This window comes from Phodopus roborovskii, unplaced genomic scaffold (genome assembly GCF_943737965.1).
Source record: "Phodopus roborovskii unplaced genomic scaffold, PHOROB, whole genome shotgun sequence".
NCBI classification, from domain to species: domain Eukaryota; kingdom Metazoa; phylum Chordata; class Mammalia; order Rodentia; family Cricetidae; genus Phodopus; species Phodopus roborovskii.
The window spans coordinates 5,730,727-5,750,761 of record NW_026126629.1 but is presented as its reverse complement, the minus strand read 5'-3'; the positions used below and the strand labels follow the sequence as shown (position 1 = coordinate 5,750,761).

The 20,035-nt window shown below is 39.2% G+C and overlaps 1 pseudogene; it reads right to left on the bottom strand.

The window, feature by feature from the left end:
• LOC127238289 (dolichyl-diphosphooligosaccharide--protein glycosyltransferase subunit STT3A-like) overlaps positions 1–20,035 on the bottom strand; it is a 126,157-nt pseudogene that overhangs the window by 12,203 nt on the left and 93,919 nt on the right.

The following is a 20,035-nucleotide window of genomic DNA, read 5'->3' as shown; positions in this document are numbered from 1 at the left end:
AGTCCAGCGTGCAGGCAAGACAAGGAAGCAGAGGAGGCACGTGTGTTCCAGCACACTTCCTCTGCCCTCGGCACAACCCACCTGCATCTTCTCTGGTAACAGCTTCTGGCATTTCTAAGGAACAGGTGCCCAGGGGCCACAGATGAGAATGAAAAGCTTTGTCCAAGAGGTTATCAGAGACAAAGAGAGGGGGCAGACCTGAGGGGACCAAGCAGCTTAAACTATAGTGGAACCAAGAGTCAGGGTAATAAGGGTTAACATATCATGCAGGTGCTTTCTGCTTTCTTGCCCTAATTATATTCAGTAGGCAATAGTATAGTATCAAGTTCAAGTGGACAGAAGCAAAATTAATCAACATTGCCCTAAAACAGAAGGCAAAGTTGTCGTTCCCCACTTGCTTCTACTTATTTACCATGAAATACCAAACTACTCCAAACGTTGAAGCTCACAGTGAGCATTTAACAAAGTTTCTCAAGATCCTGAGTGCCACCTGGGGGTTATATTGATAGGTTTATATTTAATGTGTTGACTTTTTGCTCAGCTGACCTGTAATCTATTGGACATTGCTGCAAGATAGTGGCCATGACAGGAGGTTGATTGGTGAGCTTGTTGTAGGGATCCACAGATGGACAGGAAGCTGTGACCATCTCTTTGTCTATTTGCAGGTGGTCTCAGGGATTAGAAGCCTCCTGTCTCTCCTGATCATCTGTTGCTGGAGCCCAACCCTATCATCTTAAATTAACATTTGACACAACTCTCATTTCTGACACACTTGGTTGACTCACAAGGTCAGCCCCTTTCAACGTGGAGAGGGAGGATTGAAGGATCAGAACCTCAGAAGAAAGGGCTCACAATGGGGTTTGTCACTGCAGACTAATTACCATTGAATTAAGATGCCATTGATAATGTTGCTAGCTAGGGGTAGCAACTATACAAATGAACATTATTGACACTTGAGCTAGAGAAAGTGCCCTCAGCCATCGCTTGCCTGGTGTGTGGCCAGGCAATGCTCAAGTACACATCAGGTCGCAGACACTAACCCTGGCTTCCTGTTATCTTTTGTAAGCTATGGGTATATATAAGTTCACTGCCATCAAAGGGAGAAAGTGACTCAGGGCAGTTTGGGTCTAAAAAAACTTAGTGCAAATTAATTTAGTAAGGATAGCTTGGGAGGAACAAAGTTAAACATTCAACCAGAATAGTAGATTGGATTAAAGAAAATGAAATTATGATGTCATCTTGCAGATTTGGCTTTGTGGCTTGAGACTATCTGGCTACAACTTTTCTTTGTTTATCTAAAAAGAGAAACAACCATTATAGACACCTTAGAGCAGTGTAGTACATTCTAGTCTTCCACATCTGGCAAGTTTTATTGCATACTTTGAGACTTCCTAATCCTGCCGAGTAAACTATGGCGAAGAGGCCTGTAAGGAAAAGCAAAAACAAATTGTGGCTAAATGTCACTTGAATAGTTTGTGAATAATTTACACATACAAGTTAAGGAAATAACACTGTTGTTGCTATTGTACATTTATAGACATAAAAATTTAAGCTGATATAATCAAGTGAGTTTGTAGCTAGCTGCCTTTTACTCTTTCTCACTAGCCATTCACTTATACAGTGAAGTATCACTATTTTAACTCAAATGCGAAGGCTCCAGTTATTTTTATAAATAATTCCCAGATTGTAACACTTACTTAAATTTAACATCCATGATGCTATATTAACATTCAAAATTTTTGCCATGTTGAGCATTATTTCTTGTATTTCCCAAATAGTTATAAATAGCCATGTTTGCTGATATGAATATCATTGAACAAATGTCCTTATGGTATGAGTGTGTATCCTTTGGGTATAGGCCCCAAAGTAGTATTGCTGCATCTTGATGTAGATTGATTCCCAATTTTCTTAGAAACTGCTATAATGATTTCCATAGTGGCTGTACAAGTTTGTACCATCCCCCAACATAAGCTATCATCAGAGTTTTTGATCTTGGCCACTCTGATAGGTATAAGATGGTATCCTAGAGTTATTTGTATTAGCTAGATCCTGGAAACAACCTAGATACTCCTTAACCAAGGAATGGATAACTAAAATGTGGTACATTTACACAATGGAGTATGACTAGCAGTAAAAAAAAAAAAATAACATTTTGATATTTACAGGTAAATAGAACTAGAAAACACTATCGTTAGTGAGGCAACCCAAACCCAGAAAGACAAATATAATATGTACTTACTCAAAAGTGGATATTAGACATAATGCAGAGGACAACCGGCCTACAGGCTGCAATCCCAGAGAACCTAGGTAACAAAGCTGACCCTAAGAAAGCAATACATGACTCCTCCTGGGAAGGGAAAAAAGACAAGATCTCCTGAGTAAATTGGGAGAATGGTGGGGGAAGGGGAGTGGGGAAAACATATAGCTCAATTAAAAAAAAAATTAAAAAAAAAATAGCTATGTTTGTTCAAGCAGGTTTGTTTTGTGAACTTATTAAAAAAAGTTGAAGAAGTCAAAGGTTAGTAACTGATCTTTGGGTTCTGTGTCCAATCACATACATAGATCCACGTGGGGGGGGGGCTTGTCCCTTGGTTCTGCCCAACACCCACATGAGCCCATGTTGCTGCAATTTCTAAGCAGTCTGGTACTATTGCTTTTGCTGGGAAACCAGTCTCCTTAAATAGCATCTTCTGGCTTTTCAGAGATACTACAGAAGAACTTGATTGTGTGTGGCATTTTCATGGATAATGAATAGGCTTCCTTTCTTCCTCCAGGAAGCTGAGGTGTACTGGGTTATTCTCAGTCATGAAAGGTCTTTCAGGCTGTGTAAACAAGAATGTGAAACCTGATTTGGTGATGAATTTTCTATCCAAAACAGTTAAACTATGTGCTTCAGACTCCTCCATAGCTGGAATTCTGTGTTGCAGGATTGAGATATTTATTTTTTTAGTTAGAGTATAAAATAGACAAGAAAATAGAAGATGAAGTTTCAGCTCTCCAGGGTCAAGGCAGGACTATACACACCAGGGAGAGACGGAAGGTCAAGTATAAACATAGAGCACACTGCAGGAAACCTTTTGCCTTCATTTCACCTCCATGTAATTAAATTTTAATTCTGCTGAACAGACATGCATGATGTAATTTGTTATGTAAAAGACATGACTAATAAATGATTTGTGCAAAACAAATTCATGGAAGAGCAACATGGGCTGGTGCCTTTTGATAGTCAGAATTTGATGCGAAGGAAAGGCACAGTTTTCTTTAGAGTAAGGCCTGATAGCCTTTGCCTATTACACCCACAATGCATCCATTTAGAGTGAATGGAAGATGCTCTTCTCTTCACGGTGAATGGAAATGGTTTTAATAATCCACATTTGCTTTAAAAATCCAGCAGAACTATAGAACAATGCAGAGTAGAATGGAAACAGAATTTATGACAGAATTAAACCAAAATCATGATGAAAAACATTTAGGTTTGCCATATAAATGAAATGATATATTTTTTAAAAAAGGTATTAACAACTGAGCATACTATTATATATCTGTAATCCCAGCACTTGGGAGGATGATTCAGGAAGATTGCTGCAAGCCCAAGGCCAGCCTAGATCAGCCAGAGGTAGACAGATAGTGTCTCAAAAAATTTCTTTGAAGTATATTATTTGTCAAAGTGGTTTGGCAGGTGTGTATGTGTTGGGTATAAGTGTGTGTGTGTGTGTGTGTGTGTGTGTGTGTGTGTGTGTTCCTTAATTGATTTTCCAACTTCGTTTTTGAGATAAGGTCTCTCACTACATCTGAAGCTCACCAGTTGCCTAGACTCCTGGCCATCAAGCCCCAAGATTTTCTTATCTCTGCTCCACCCCTAAGTACTGGGGCTACCAAGGCACTCAGTGTTCCCATACAAAGGCTGGAGTTTCAAATTCAGGTCTTTGTGCTAAACATAGAAAGCACTTCACTGAGTCACTTCTCCAGTCCAAACTGGCTTGACATTTAACCACTATTTAATAGTTAACAGATGTTCATTGAAAAAATAAAAAATGCATTTGATAGCTTTGTAAATGAGAACATCAAAAGTCTATATCTGCAGAGCAGGGCCAAAAGTTGTTCTTCAAATACAAACAGCCTGGCACTGGATTGCTCTTACCTTTTGAAACACAATTCATCATCCATCCACTCAATAAATATTTACTAAGTGTCTATGATGTGCTAACTCTTATTATCCAGGTACAGTTCAGAGAGCTATACCTGGAGATTGTTAGATGGCATTGGGGGCTTCTCATGATGTGAAGGCTTAATATGGTGCTACTTCTAATCAAGTCTAAAGGGAGGGGCTGGGAGGTTTTCTCCATAAGAGGAGATTATAGAATATGTTTGATGACCCTGAGCAGGACTTTGGTCACTTTCCCCTTCCTTCCCAGGACTATGTTCACTGTTTCCTCAGAAAGGAAAGTAAGATAGACTTACTGTCTGGAAATAATAGATTGCAGAAGTAGAGATGCACTTTCTCTTCATGATTCCAAAAGGAGAAATTTTTGGATACCAAAGAGATGGGAACAAAGAGGGTGGTGAGTTTTCAGCTCTTTCCCTATAGAACACCTTTGCCCTACAGGGATCTGAGAACTGGGTATAGTGGATTAAATCTGGTAATGAGGCAGAAGCAGTTAGATCTCTGTGAGTTAAAGACCAGCACAGTCTTATATGCAAGTTCCAGGCCAGCCAAGTGTACATAATGAGGCTCAGTCTAAAAAAGAAAAGTCCTTAATATATAGGATCACCATGGGGGAGAGGCTACAGCCTCTCATGGATGGATGGGGAGGTTTTTCTCTAATATGTGCCTTTGGCAATGTTTGGGCCCATGTTTGATCATTGCAACATGAGAGCTGTCAGCTTATAATGGGTGGAAGGCAGGGATGGCCCTGACCCCCACTGTAAACAGGACAATCTTCTTAGCAAAGAACTGTCCCTAGAGCTGAGTTCAAAAAGTGCTGTTGCAACCCAAGGACTTTGTTGTTATGCTTTATAGATAGGATGCCAGTAAAATGCTTGTAGCATGTGTGACATATGGACCGAGGCATAGCTTTAGAAAGGAAGACTTTTAGCTTCACCCACAGCACTCTTTGTAACAATTTTTAAATAATTTTTCAGGATGAATCTGCATTCCAGACTGGTCTTATACTACAAGTACCTTGCTCTAGCCTCCTGAGTCATTGGAATAAGCAGATTCTGCCACTGGCTTCAGCTCTATTTGTTGCACTGTATGGATGCTTAATTGCAGGCTTACATTCGTTTAAAATATATATTTGAGAACTTATTGTATGTCAAATAAAGCTAGATAGTCTATTTATAGACTCTGCACTCATAACACTGGTTCCTGCCTCCATAGAACTTGCAATTTCCTCACACAGGGAAAGAGTGGTTCATTTTTGCAGGCTCATATGATCTGGTGAAAAGGAATATTTTATAAGGCTTGGTTGTGACAATGATATAGGATATGTAGTGATTATCAAGGCAAGGTATACCTGTGAGTATTTTTATAATTAAAATTAATAAAACCAAACATTAATTTGAGAAAATGATAGCTGTCCATGTCTTTCAAAGATGAACTTGCTTTGCTTTTGTTAACAGTTTTATACTGCACATTTTCCTAACATATTAAAAATTCAAACATACAAGATAGTTAAAGGCTTGTTTAATAAACACAAGACTCTCACCTAGATTCCAAAATTAAGTTTTTCCTCTATTTACCATATTGTGTATCCTTGCCGCTATCTACCTGTATTAGTTACTTTACTGTTGCTGTGATGAACGACCTTGACCAAAACAACTTACTGCAGATAGAGTTTCTTTGGGCTTACTGTTCTGTATGGGCAGAGTCCATGATGACAGGGAAGCATGGTATCTGGAGGTAGGCATGGTGGCAGGAGCAGGAAGCTAAAACCTCACATCTAGAATTGCAAATACAAAGCAGAGACAGCAAGATGGAAATGGTGGGGGAATTTTCCGACAGCCAGCCCCAGTGACTTACTTCCTCTAGCAAGGCAGTATCTTCTAAACTCCCCCCAAAATGGCTACCAGCAGGGGAAAATGTGTTCATACATGGGAGCCATGGTGACGTTCTCATTCACACCACGTACTACCCATCTACTCCAGTCATACTCTGTGGCTGTGAATAAACACTCTAGTCAAAAAATAAACTTGGGAAGGGAAGGGTTTGTTCTATCTTATATTTTCTGATCACAGTTAATCACTGGGGGGAGTCAGGAAAGTATCTCAAGGTAACAACCTGAGCATAAAAATCATGGAGGAATATTGTTTCCAGACTTACTCTCTGTCTCACATTTATATAGTTTTCTTTTTTTAAATTAATTTATTTTTTTGGTTTTATATTACATATCGATCCCAGTTCCCTCTCCCTCCCTCTCTCCTTTCCTCTCTCCCTTCCTCCCTCCTTCTTTCCCTCTCTCCCACCCTCACATGAACCCTGACCACGCTCCCCTCCCATCCCCCCCCACTCCACATGTAGGGTGATGCCCTCCAGGAGGGGTCATCTAAATCTGTCAAGTCATTTGGAGGAGGGACTAGGACTTCTCTCCTATCTCTAGGTTAAGGGAGTATCTATAGTTTTCTTATATTGTCCAAGATCAGCTGCGGAAGAAACGGCCCTGCTGCCAGGGGGACTGTCCTACATGAATGAAGAGAAACAAAACAATCCACTACAATCCCCACCTACAGGTCACCTTGATAATGATAATTTCACAATTGAGACATTTTTTTAAAGGTGCCTCTAAATTGTTTAATTACTTTTCTTTTGCTGTGACAAATCACCATGATCAAGGCAATTTATAAAAGGATATATTTTAATTTAGCTTATAATTTTGGAGGGGTAAAGTCCATGACAGTGGAACAAAGGCAGAGAGGCAGAAGTGCAGCTGGGAGTTCGCATCTTGACTTGAAAATAGGAGGCAGAGAGGAAGGAACACTTGGAACCTCTAAGCCTGCTCCCAGGAACACACTTAGTCTAACAAGGCCACACCTCTTAATCCTTACCAAGCAGCTCCATCAACTAGCTACGAAGTATTCAAACAGAAGAGTCTAAGTAGTACCATCACAGTCTGTCTGACAGTTAATGTGAACTAGGACACAATTCATAGTTCATTTTTAGGCAAGTCAAAGTAGCAAGCATGAATGCTCATCTTCTAAGATACTCTAACATGCCTATCAGAATCTGCCTAACTGGTTGTGGTTTGTGTGTGAAATACCCCTGTCTTATATGGGGTTTCTATTGCTGTGAAGATTTCACCATGACCATGGAAGCTCTTATAAACAAAACATTTAGTGTGGGCTGACTTACAGTTTCAGAGGTTCAGTCCATTGTTGTCAAGGAGGGAAACTTGGCAGCAGGCAGGCAGACATGGTGCTAGAGAAGGAGCTGAGAGTTCTACATCTTGAACCACAGGTAACAGAAGCAACTGTGTACTGAGTGTAGCTTGAGCATGTCAGAGACCTAAAACCCTTCACAATGACAAACTTCCTCCAACAAGGCCACACCTCTTAATAGTTCCCATTCCTATGGGCCAAGCATTCACACACATGAGTCTATGTGAAACATTCCTATTCAAGCCACCTCAGTCTCCTAATGGGCTTCTGTTTTTTGAACTCAGTGCCTAGGTAGTGGCACTATTTTAGAAAACTGTGTAGCCTTCAGGAGATGGAACCACACTGGAGGAAGTCAGACACCCTGCATAAAGACATTGAGATTTGATAGTCTAGCCTCACTTCCAATTTACTCTTTGTTTCTTGATACTAGATACAATGTGACATCATGCTCCTTTAGTCATAACTTCCCTGCTGTGATGAGCTGCATTTCCTCAACTGTAAGCAAAATAAACCCTTCCTCTAGTAAGTTTCTTCTGGTCATTTCACAATAGTAAGAAATATAACAAGTAAAAAGTCTGTATGGTCTCCTATCTAGGAATGCCTGAGTAGTAGACATATCCCATGGTACAAATGCATCACTGGTTACCTTATGCAACACTCTCAAACACATGCATGGCTGGAGGTCTTCACCAGTTAGCCACATTCCACTTAACTTACAAACCAAGAAATGCACTGGTAAGCCATTATACACTGCCTCTACCCATATGCAAACTGAAAAACAGCAGATTCTGTATCAAGTGTCACCATTTATGTAGTTATTAAAATAGAAGGCTAACACTTGTAGAACACATTGCAGGGAGGTCTCCATGGCTTTGGCAATCCTGCTAGAGTCACAGGGGCCAGATTTTCTATTGTGCACCCAAGAGTCACTAGAATACAGACAGGAAACTTGATTCCTTTTCAATTTGATTTCAAGTTAGGTTGACTGTTATTTGTTCAATGGATATATGAATAAAGCCCTCAGATAGGTGCTAATGTAATTAAGACATACAAAGGGCCATAGAAAAGTCAAGACAATGACTTGCTGTTGCTTATAGTTAGAGAGCGTTTTAACCATCCTCATCTCTAAGACATCAATGTTCAGAATGCCAGGAACTTTTGCATCATAGCTCAATAATTTCATAATATACAAAAAGTAACAGAGCTCACTGAAACTGTGTGACAAAATATCAGCTAGATTTAATAATGCCAAAATTCATTTTACTCTCTGGTTATGATACTGGAATGGTATATTGTTTGACAGGTTCTTTAATTTAACCATGGTATTAATTAAGATCGAAATGATTATGGTGGAATGTGGTCAATATTTTGCAAAAATTATGACATCTAAAGGTAATTTGGGACAAACATGATGATATACATAAATAACAGCCTTCCATTATAAAATAAATAAGAGAGCAAAGAGACCAACAACCTACAAAGAGTCTGGAATTTGAAGTCAGAAGGTCTTAGGGCCAAGGAGTGGCTATAGTCTATGGATGAAGATAATGCAGCCACCACTTCATCACTGAGGGCTTTGTGAGGTCCTGAGGAAGTGATGCCATATTGAGGAGTTTTCTTCTGTTGTAGCCATAACCATGAAGAGCAGGGAGTGAGGTCATCTTAGAGCATCACTTTCATTGGCTTGTTTTCTTTAATTTTCATATATATATATATATATATATATATATATATATATATATATATATATATAATAGAGCTTGATGCTCCCAAAAGTATCCATCCAAAAAGTGTTCATTCAGGCAGGGTGATTCAGTGGACAAAGGCACCTACTGTCAAGGTGACATGAGACCATCCCCTGGACCCTCGTGAAAGGGGAAAATCCAGCTTCCAAAAGGCCTATGACACACTGTGCCATGTGCCTCCCTGACACATGATAATAGAAGGACACAAAATATTTTTTCATGTTGTTGTTGACAGATTAATATAATTATTATACTATAATTTTCTTACTAAGCTCTATATGTTTTAAGACTGGCTGTAGACACTTAGCTATACTACATACACAGTAAATATTCAACATGCACACTGTTGTCAGAAGACGTCAGCATTCTTTTTTCAACAGTGTTTTATTCATCAAACAGTAAGAAAAACATATATACAGAAGAACTTCCCCTATCATCTCCTCTTTTTCAGTCACATAGTAAAATTGTATATAACAAAGCAGCTATCAAGGAAGAACTATGATTAACAATACTTAGTCCATTAACATTTGGCAAAACTTATAGAAAATATCCTAATATCTATCCTATCTTTGTGAGTCTACAGTTTTATGTGTAACTCGTCTTTTATCATAACTAAGGAAAAACATAACCATAACTATCTGTCTTCAACTCCATTAAAGACCATAGAAAGATAATATGTAAACTCTAGAAATGACAGAGATATCTTATTGCCTGGACAGTTATCCAAAGTTCCTCTGTAATGTTAGAGCATTCATCTTAAGCCCATAGGCCACAGTGGGTCTGGCAGATTTCTCAGCGAAGCAGGAAATTTTAAACTGTCTGCCCCTATTAGCAGTTTGTCAGTCATTTTTTTCTGTGTCCTGCAGAATGTCTGGCAGATTCTTCCATGACGCAGGAACCCTGCAGGTCTGTCCCATCTTGTTTTTGAAGTTTAGCAGTCACTTTCCTGTGGGTCTAGTTTGGACAGCAATCTTTTCACATAGGCATTTTATTTTAAAACTTCCTTTTATTATTTGTCTTTCTGCAGTGTTACTTTCTGTGCTAACATTTATTATTCATGTTGTTCTAGTACTCAGGTCTTAACATACCACCCTTTCTTAACCTTCCTTAGATAGATGCATGCTTAACCTTGAGGGACTATTGAAAATATCCATAGACCTTTTTTTAGTGACACAAATGGAAGAAAATACTATCTGCTCATCATGGGTAATAATCAGAAATGTGGAACATCCCATAGTACTCAGGATGGCCTGTCACAGCAAAGAATCATCCAGCCTGAATAAACACTGGGAAAGGCTAAGGAGACCTGATTTATGGCTCGCTGTATCTTTGAAAACAAAGCATTTTGTTATAACTCAGTTAAATTACTTTCTCATTTCCATTTTGATTACTTAACTGTATGTGATCTATATATGGCAAGCTTTAACTCTTAGCCTTATGGGGATTTTATTCATTCTTTCTTGACTGAACACTTTAATTTCCTGCTGAAATGAGTTGTGATCAGAAAACTTTTCTGTGTTTATCAGCCCCTTGATATTCTTTGAGCCATGCTGTGTCACCCAGTAAAGAATTAGCTTTGCTAACAGCCAGTTCCTACTGGGTAAGAAAGTATTTCACTGACTATTGGGTGAATAGCATGAAATATATTAGATTAATTCATTTATTATAATTATATTGGCAGTAATTTAGTTTATTTTGAAAAACTGTCACAATTCTTTGGCAAATATTTCACTGTAAAGAGCTATATTTTACTACATTTGTCTTAGATTTTGCTTCATATATTTAGAAGATGAGTTGTTGTGTACAAAACACTGGAATTTCTTTCCATAAAACAAAAATAATTGTTCCTTCTTGGTGAGTCAATATAAATAGACATCTTGAACATGACTTTCTTTTGAGTTAAGTTCTACTTAGATTTTCCTAAACTTATTAATGTTTCCTTTGTTTAGTGCATCCATGGCCTGTCTTTGGCTATTTTATTTTAACTGCTAAGAATCCCTGTGTTTTGGCATATACCTTGTACATACTTCATGTATAAATGTACATGAATCAGGCCTAGAACTTTTGTATTCCATCTATGCTTAACATAGCTAATGAGACGTCCACTTTTACATCTTCTGTTTTCCTATGGATTTCTATTTTCAGCCCCAATTACACACGTTTTTTCTTTTTATTCTTTTAGGTTTTAGGTTACTAAGTTTGGGGTTTCTATTTGTCTGTCTATTAATACGAATAGTAAATATTTTGCTTTTCTTTGTTTTAGTGTCACTTTAGAAAACACAGCATGTATCCTTTTCCATTCATCACCTTATATGAACTCTCTTTTATAGGCATTTTTATTTTTAATTATGTGATTGTGTGTCTATGAACATGTGTGCATGTGCTCAGGCAGGCCAGAAGATGGCTCTATATCTGGAATTTATGAGCTCTGGGTGTTAGGAAAACTGACCTCTGCAAGAGCAGGAAGTGCTTTTAATCTCACGACTATCATTCCATCCTTGTCTCACATTCACTATAGACAGTGGGTGACTTGCCTGCTGTCATCCAACATTTAAATTCCTGCTTAGTTTATGTAAGTTCTGTTTAGTTTGTTGATACAGCCACTACTTTGAGACTCTTAATTTCAGAGTCATGTGTTTGTGCCCCACATTGGGCATCAAATGTAGCACAAATAATGAAAGACCCAGAAACAGATATATTGGGGTTCAAGCTTCAAGCTGAAGATCAGAGAAGCAAAGCAGCCAGCCACTAGTTCTTACCTCTATCTCAGGCTGAGTGGGCTGATCTGCCTCCATGAGCTCTCCACCAAGCCTCAGACAGCTGCCTCTCTCCTCAGTGTGGCTGGAGAATTCTCTCAGAATGCAGCCTGAGACACTGTTCCTGTCTTTTATATTTCCCTCTAGGGCTGGGATTAAAGGTATGAGCTCTAATTCGCTTTTAGACTGATTTAATCTTGTGTAGATCTAGGTGGCTGTGGACTCACAAAGAGATTTATCTACCTCTGTCTCCCGAGTCCTGAGATTAAAGTGTATGCCACCACTGCCTAGCTTTTATAGATAACTGGTATGGCTGGCTTTGCTTTCTGATACTTCAGGCAATCTTTATTAAATCATAAATATCACCACACTTATTCTTCTTCCTCCCTTTATCTTCAGTCTTTTATCTGTAATCATTTTCCTTCAACCTTCTATGTTCAATTTTTACTTTAAATTTTTTTCACTTTCTGTTTTTACTTTTTCATTTTCTTCCTACCCAAGTCTCTTATGTTTACTTGGTTGGGTTAAAATCTTTCATCTAATTTTTTTTAAAAATATTATTATTTATGCCTTTCAGGTGTGTGTATGGGTATGTGTACCATGGAGGTCAGAGGACAATCTTGTGGAGTTGGTTTTCTTCTTACACTTCCACATGGATTCTGGGAAGACTACTGAACTCATCACCAAGCTTACCCTGAAAGCATCTTCACTGGAAGTACTAAACTCTCTCACTGCTCACTCCATATATATATATATATATATATATATATATATATATATATATAGGTTCATTTATTTTATGTATATGATTGTTTACCTGCATGTGTGTCTATGCATCACACACATGCTTGTTGTCTGAAGAGGACACAAAAAGACATCAGATCATCTCTTGTAATTGGAATTTCATACAGTTGTGAAGGCCCAGTATGGGAGCTTGGAATCAAAACTGGGTCCTCTTCAATGTCAGCAAGTGGTCTTGACCACTGAACTATCTCTCTAGCCCCTGAAAGAGCTTTACTATACTTAAAGTTCTTGTTTGAAAATATCACCTTGCTGTTAGTCCTAACACTATCACTTTGAAGAAAAGTTGTCTTTTGTCTCAGCTAAAACTTTTAAGGTTTTCATTTGGCCTCTGACATGTCTGGTTTTATTACACCATGGCTGTGTGTAATAAAAAGCTTTCCTTTCTCCTTTGAATGTTTGGCATCTTGGACCACAGTCTCCATCAGTTTTAAAATATATAAGTGTATGGTGTGTGTGAGTGTGTGTGTGTGTGTGTGTGTGTGTGTGTGTGTGTGTGTGTATAACCTTACCAAATAATGCTTCTGCCTCATGCCATCTTCTTCTTTTGGGACTCTAAATGATTGCTTGCCTTTGCTATTTGATCACAAACATACATATTTTTTATCCATCTGTATCTTCATACTTCATTCAAAATAATGTCATTTACATAATAATTTCTTTGACATCTGATTTATGTCCCTAAATCTATCTTCAGTCTCATGCAATCTTCTGTTAGGCCATCTATTGGGTTTCTAAATACTGTTCTATACTAGAATTTCTACTGAGTTGTTTTTAAAACTTCTTTGATGTCTTATATTTCCTCAGTTTTTCTGAGAAAAAATATTTTTGTTTTTTGCCTCACCAAGAATAGCTGGATTACCCTGAGTCTAACATTATAGTGTTTGAGACATCATTATATCTGTTTGCTCTCTTGTTTATGATTTTATTTCCCTCCTAATTCACATGTGTGTCCCAGTTCTATTCCAGTTACTGTGATACAATACAGCACAGCAACAAAGAGCAACTTGGGAAGAAAAGGTTTAACTTAGATGTGCATGTTGTACTCCATCACTTCAGTAAATCGAAGGCAAGATCTTGAAGCATTTTGTGCCCTCTTCAGACAACTTGAAGATCTCACAGTCAAGAACAGAGAGAAATGAATGTATAAATATCCACTATTCATGTTACTTTCTTCTTATATATTTCAGGACCCAAACACAGAGAATAGTGCAGCCCACAGTAGGGTGGATCTTCCCTCATCAATTAATTTTATCACCAAGAAAATCTGTAGCACCTGCGCTGCAATCTGTTCCACTAATCAGGCGAAGGACTAGAGATTTAAATAAAAAACAAGACAGCAGGCCATTTGTGCAACAGGAATGCCAAATGCCAAAAGCCCTTTATTAAGGGGAAGGAATTGGCTTACATACTGACTCACAGCACAGTGGGAAACAATCAAGGGTCAAGAGTGAAAGCTCTGTCTTAGTTCCTCCCCAGCAGATGTTTGTTAGGAAATCAAGAAGAGTACCAAAAACTACTCTTGTGCAAGATGTTCCAGTTAAAACTGCAGAATGTCCAGCCAACACCACAGGCTTGCTCAAGGTGCCTCAGGGGTCCATGCAGGTCCCTACATACTCCCCTTTCTTTTAATACAAACTATCACCTGTCTTAGGTGGCAAAAGATGTCAGCATAATTCCTTACCCATCCTGGGAGAAGTCACTCAAGTCCGTAACCTTCCTATCTTATGTTGGAAATTTGCCCTCTTCTGCCTTACCCATCTCTGGTGATTCCTTTAACATGAGGAACAAGACAAGGTTGTCTACTCTCTCCATATCTCTTCAATATTGTACTTGAATTTCTAGTGAGAACAATAAGAAAACAAAAGGAGATTAAGGGGAATACAAATTGGAAAGGAAGAAGTCAAACTTTCACTATTTGCAAATTATATGATAGGTTACATATGTGACCTGAAAAACTATACCAGGGAACCCCTAAAACTGATAAACACCTTCAGGAAAGTGGCAGGATACAAGATTAACTCAAAAACAACCCTAACCCTACTATATACAGACAATAAAGGCACTGAGAAAGAAATCAGAGTAACATCTCCATTTACAATAGCCACAAACAACATAAAATTTCTTGGGGTAATGCTAACCAAACAAGTGAAAGACCTATATAATAAGAACTTTGAGTCTTTAAAGAAAGAAATTAAAAAAGATACCAGAAAATGGAAAGATGTCCCATGCTTTTGGATAGGTAGGATCAACGTAGTTAAAAAAAAAAAGGCAATCTTGCCAAAAGCAATCTACAGATTTAATGTAATCCCCTTCAAAATCCCAGAACAATTCTTCACAGGCTTTGAAAGAATAACACTTAACTTTATACAGAAAAACAAAAGATACAGAATAGCCATAACAACCCTGTACAATAAAAGAAACTTCTGAAGGCATCACCATCCCTGACTTTAAGCTCTATTACAGAACTATAGTCCTGAAAACAGCTTTGTTTTGGCACAAAAATAGACAGATAGACCAATGGCATCAAATGAAAAACCTTGATATTAACCCACATGCCTACTAACACCTGATTTTTGACAAAGAAGATAAAACAATACAATGGAAAAAGCAAAGAATCTTCAACAAGTGGTTCTGGCATAACTGAATGCTGACATGTAGAAGAATGCAGATAGAGCCATGTCTATCATCATGCACAAAACTTGAGTCCAAATGGATCAAAGAACTCAACATAATCCAGCCACACTGACTCTCTCAGAAGAGAGAGTGAGAGGTACTCTTGAATAAAATGGTACAGGAGACTGCTGCTAGAACATAACACTAGTAGCACAGACATTAAGATCAACAATTAATAAATGCAACCCCCTGAAACTGAGAAGCTTCAAGGACACAGTCAACAAGACATATTGGCAACCCCCAGAGTGTGAAACATATTCACCAACCCATCATCTGACAGAGGGCTAATTTCCAAAATACAGAAAGAACTCAAGAAGCTAGTTACAAAAACACCAAATAATCCAATTAAAAAGTGAGGTCCAGACTAAATAGAGATTTTCAATAAAGGAATCTAAAATGGCTGAAAGACACTTATGAAAGTGTTCAACATCCTTAGCCATCGGGAAAATGCAAATCAAAATAATGCTGAGATACCATTTTACTCCTGTAAGAATGGTTAAAATCTAAAACATCTAAGACAGTTTATACTGGAGAGGATGTGGAGAAAGGGGAACACTTCTACACTGCTTGTGGGAGTGCAAACTCCAGTACAGCCACTTTGGAAATCAGTATGGTGATTCCTCAGGAAAATGAGAATCAGTCTACCACAAAATCCAGCAATTGCTTTCTTAGCCATATACCCAAATGATGCACATTCATACAACATAGATCTGTTCAACTATGTTCATAGCAGCATTATTTGTAATAGACAGAACCTGGAAGCAACCTAAATGCCTCTCAACTGAAGAATGGCTAAAGAAAATGTGATACATTTACACAATGGAGTACTATTTAGTGGGGAAAAAAAACAATGGAATCTAGAAATTTGCAGGCAAATGGATGGAACTAGAATAAACCATCCTGAGTGTGATAACCCAGTCACAAAAAGTGGAACATGGTATGTACTCACCTATATATGGATTTTAGACAAAGAGCAAAGGAACACTATTGTATACTCCATATCTCAAGAAAAGCTAGGAAACCAGGAGGACTCTAAGAGAGACATACATGTTCCCCTGGAGAAGGAGAAAGTGAAGAGATCTCCTGAGCAAATAGAGAGCATGGTGGGGAGGGGAAAATGAGTTAGGAGAAAGAGAAAGGGAGAAGAGGAAAGGAGGGCATGAGGGAGCAGGAAGACTGAGGAAGGGGGAGAATAGAGGAGAGCAAGAGAAGAGATAACACAACAGAGGGAGCAATGATAGGTTTAAAGAGAAATATGGTACTAAGGATATGTCCAGAGATCTACAAGGATGACCCCAACTAACAATCTAAGCAATAGTGGAGAAGCTACCTTAAATGCCCTTTCCTTATAATGAAATTGATGACTACCTTATATGCCATCCTAGTGCCTTCATCCAGTAGCTGATGGAAGCAGAAGCAGACACCCACAGTTAAACACTGAACTGAACTCCACTCCTAGAGTCCAGTTGCAAAGAGGGAGGAGTGATGAACAAAGAGGTCAAGATCAAGCTGGAGAAACCCACACAGAAACAGCTTATCTGAACAAGGGGAAGCTCATGGATCTCAGTCTGATAGCTTGGAAACCAGCATAGGACTGGCCCAGACCCCCTGAACGTGGGTGCTAGTTAGGAAGACCTCTGGTAGTGGATCAGTATTTATTCCATTATTGGAATATACTTTGTGAGCCCATTCCACATAGAAGGTTACTCTCTCAGACTTGACACATGGGGTGTGCCTAGGCCCTGCTCCAAAAGTTATGACAGACTTTAAAGACCCCCTATTAAAGGCTTCACCCTCCCTGGGGAGAAGAAAGGGGATGGGATGGGGGTAGGTGGGGGACACGGCGGAGGAGAGGAGGGTGAGGGAACTGTGACTGACATGTAACTCAAGTTTGTTTCAAGTTAAAAAAAATATTACCATAAAAAATGAATCTGAACAACTACTGGGTTAGCAATGCACATTTTTACTAGAATTATAAAGTAAATTTGAGATACTTTAATAAGTTTGGTTATTATTTGTAGGCTTCTAACTATATATTACCATGTCTTCTGATTCATATAGGAATCTAACGTGAACACACTCAGAGGCACATCCTCCAGGAAGGGACCACACCACTAGAGCTGGACCAACGGACAGGAACTGTCTTTGTAAGATGGTGAAAAAGTGGGTTCTTACCCTCCTCATCACAGAACATATTCACACAGCATATGTCCTCATGGGGCACAGTACTGTCTACATAGCATATGTCCTCATGGGGCACAGAACTGTCCCCACACACAGCATATGTCCTCATGGGACACAGAACTGTCCCCACACACAGCATATGTCCCCATGGGACACAGAACTGTCCCCACACACAGCATATGTCCTCATGGGACACAGAACTGTCCCCTTCACAGCATATGTCCTCATGGGACACAGAACTGTCCCCACACACAGCATATGTCCCCATGGGACACAGAACTGTCCCCACACACAGCATATGTCCTCATGGGACACAGAACTGTCCCCACACACAGCATATGTCCCCATGGGACACAGAACTGTCCCCACACACAGCATATGTCCTCATGGGACACAGAACTGTCCCCTACACAGCATATATCCTCATGGGGCATAGCACTGTTCCCACACATAGCATATGTCCTCATGGCTCACAGCACTTTCCCACACACAGCATATGTCTACGTGGGGATGTAGCACTATCCTCACACAGTATATATCCTCATGAGCCACAACACTGTCCCCACACACCACATATGTCCACATGGTGCCTCCTGAGCAGAGAACGGGCTTAGTCAGACATTGACCTCCCTGACACACTGATATGAACCCCCTGTCTTTAAAATGGTGAGAAATGCATGCATGTCTGATGTGTATGAATTACACAGTGTTGTGTTCTATTACAGTAGCAAATAATCCTAAAACAGGTGTGACTGTCACATTCAACTTTTCTTATTTTACAAAAATCTGATAGAAAATTCAGATTAAGAAACTAGAATTTGAAATGTTTTTAAAAGATGATTACTTGAACCAAACAAGTTATTCAGACCACACAGGGTGAGTCTTAGGAAAATATTTTTGGAATATATCATACCAAAAATAATCCTTCACGAAAAGAATGAAATAAATTTCAAATAAGAGTGTGAATAGAATCTTGAATTATTTTATAACCCAACTGATCAACAGGGATGACACGGCTAAAGCTCTGGGAAAAATATTTATGTTCTGTGACATGTGAACAATGGGAGATATTAACACCTAGATTGAGACACTGAGCTCATATACATTATAATGAGGCCTGAGATGACATGTTTCTCAACGAACATCTTCAGTTCTCTCGGTGTTTAAGATTGGTCACTGTAGGAAATGCACCAATGCCTGCAGCTGCTCAGTTCAGAGAAAACATGCAATTAAGTTGTCACCATGCTGGGGCCCACTTTCAAAGTTCTCATGTTATCATAGTGTGCTATGAAATGGTGACATTACTACTTTGATTTTCAGTGCGGAGGAATTGAACATGGAGCTGTGCACACAGTGCCCTATCACTTAGCTACATTCCTGGTTAAATTACCTTAAAGATTTACCAAACAGCCTCTCATTAGACATGCTAAGGAAGGCTACAGCATCTTTTCCAGAGAACTGCCATGACAAACGTCTTATGTAAAGAATGGGTGGAGGCGTTTCTGATACTAAGTGTGGAAAACACTACTCAAGTGCATGCTAGGCAGGGTTTTGATGTTTGCTGGGCTTCACTGTGGCTTCCTTAATCTAAAACAGGATTTCAGTGTTTAATGTTGGGTTTGAAATTCCTACCTTTTTTCATTGTGAAAGACTACCAAGGATGGAGCGGTTTATAGATAACGAGTCTTATAACAAGTCTGGATGTTGGGAAGTTCACTATCAACATGCTAGTGCCTAAGAAAAGCTCTCCCCACAGCCTCTCACTTCCAGGGTCTCACACAGGAGAGCAGGAGACAGTGCAAGTCTCTTATAATGCCATGTATCCATCTTGAGAGAAGCGTTCTCATGGCTTTGTCTAATTCTCATTACATCCTACCCAGAATCCTTCACTTTCAAACAGAAGCAATATATGAATTTGGATATTTGGGTTTCCAAATATGAACTTGTGGACCCACATCCAAGCTTAAGGCAGTCTTCCTTTGTTTTCAGGAGCCTCATCCCACATCTGTTCTGGCTTTGAAACGCACACATCCCAAGTCACACTTGACTAGCTTGCTACAACTAGAGGGCAGGATCCCTGGCTAGCAGCTTCATTTTCTCTCCGGTGCTATAGTTCTTTCTTACTGAGATGAGCATTGGAGTGTAGTGGGGATTTCTTTCTCCCTTGGTCCCTCGGCCAAGTAAACACACAGATGCATTATTAATTATTAAGCTTTGGCCAATGGCTCAGGCATCTTTCTTGCCAGCTAGCTCTCTCTTAATTATTAACCCCTAACTATTAATATACATGGTTTTATTTCACCGGAGAACTTCTGGAATCCCATGTTCCTGGTAGCTACATGGTGCCTCCTCTCTGCCTTCTCCTTCTCTCATAGCCCTGCCTATACTTCCTGCCTGGCTACTGGCCAATTAGTGTTTTTTTCATCAACCAGTAGGAGAAAAACATATACAGAAGGACATACCCCATCATTGGAGGTCGTGGCTCAGGCCTCTGACATC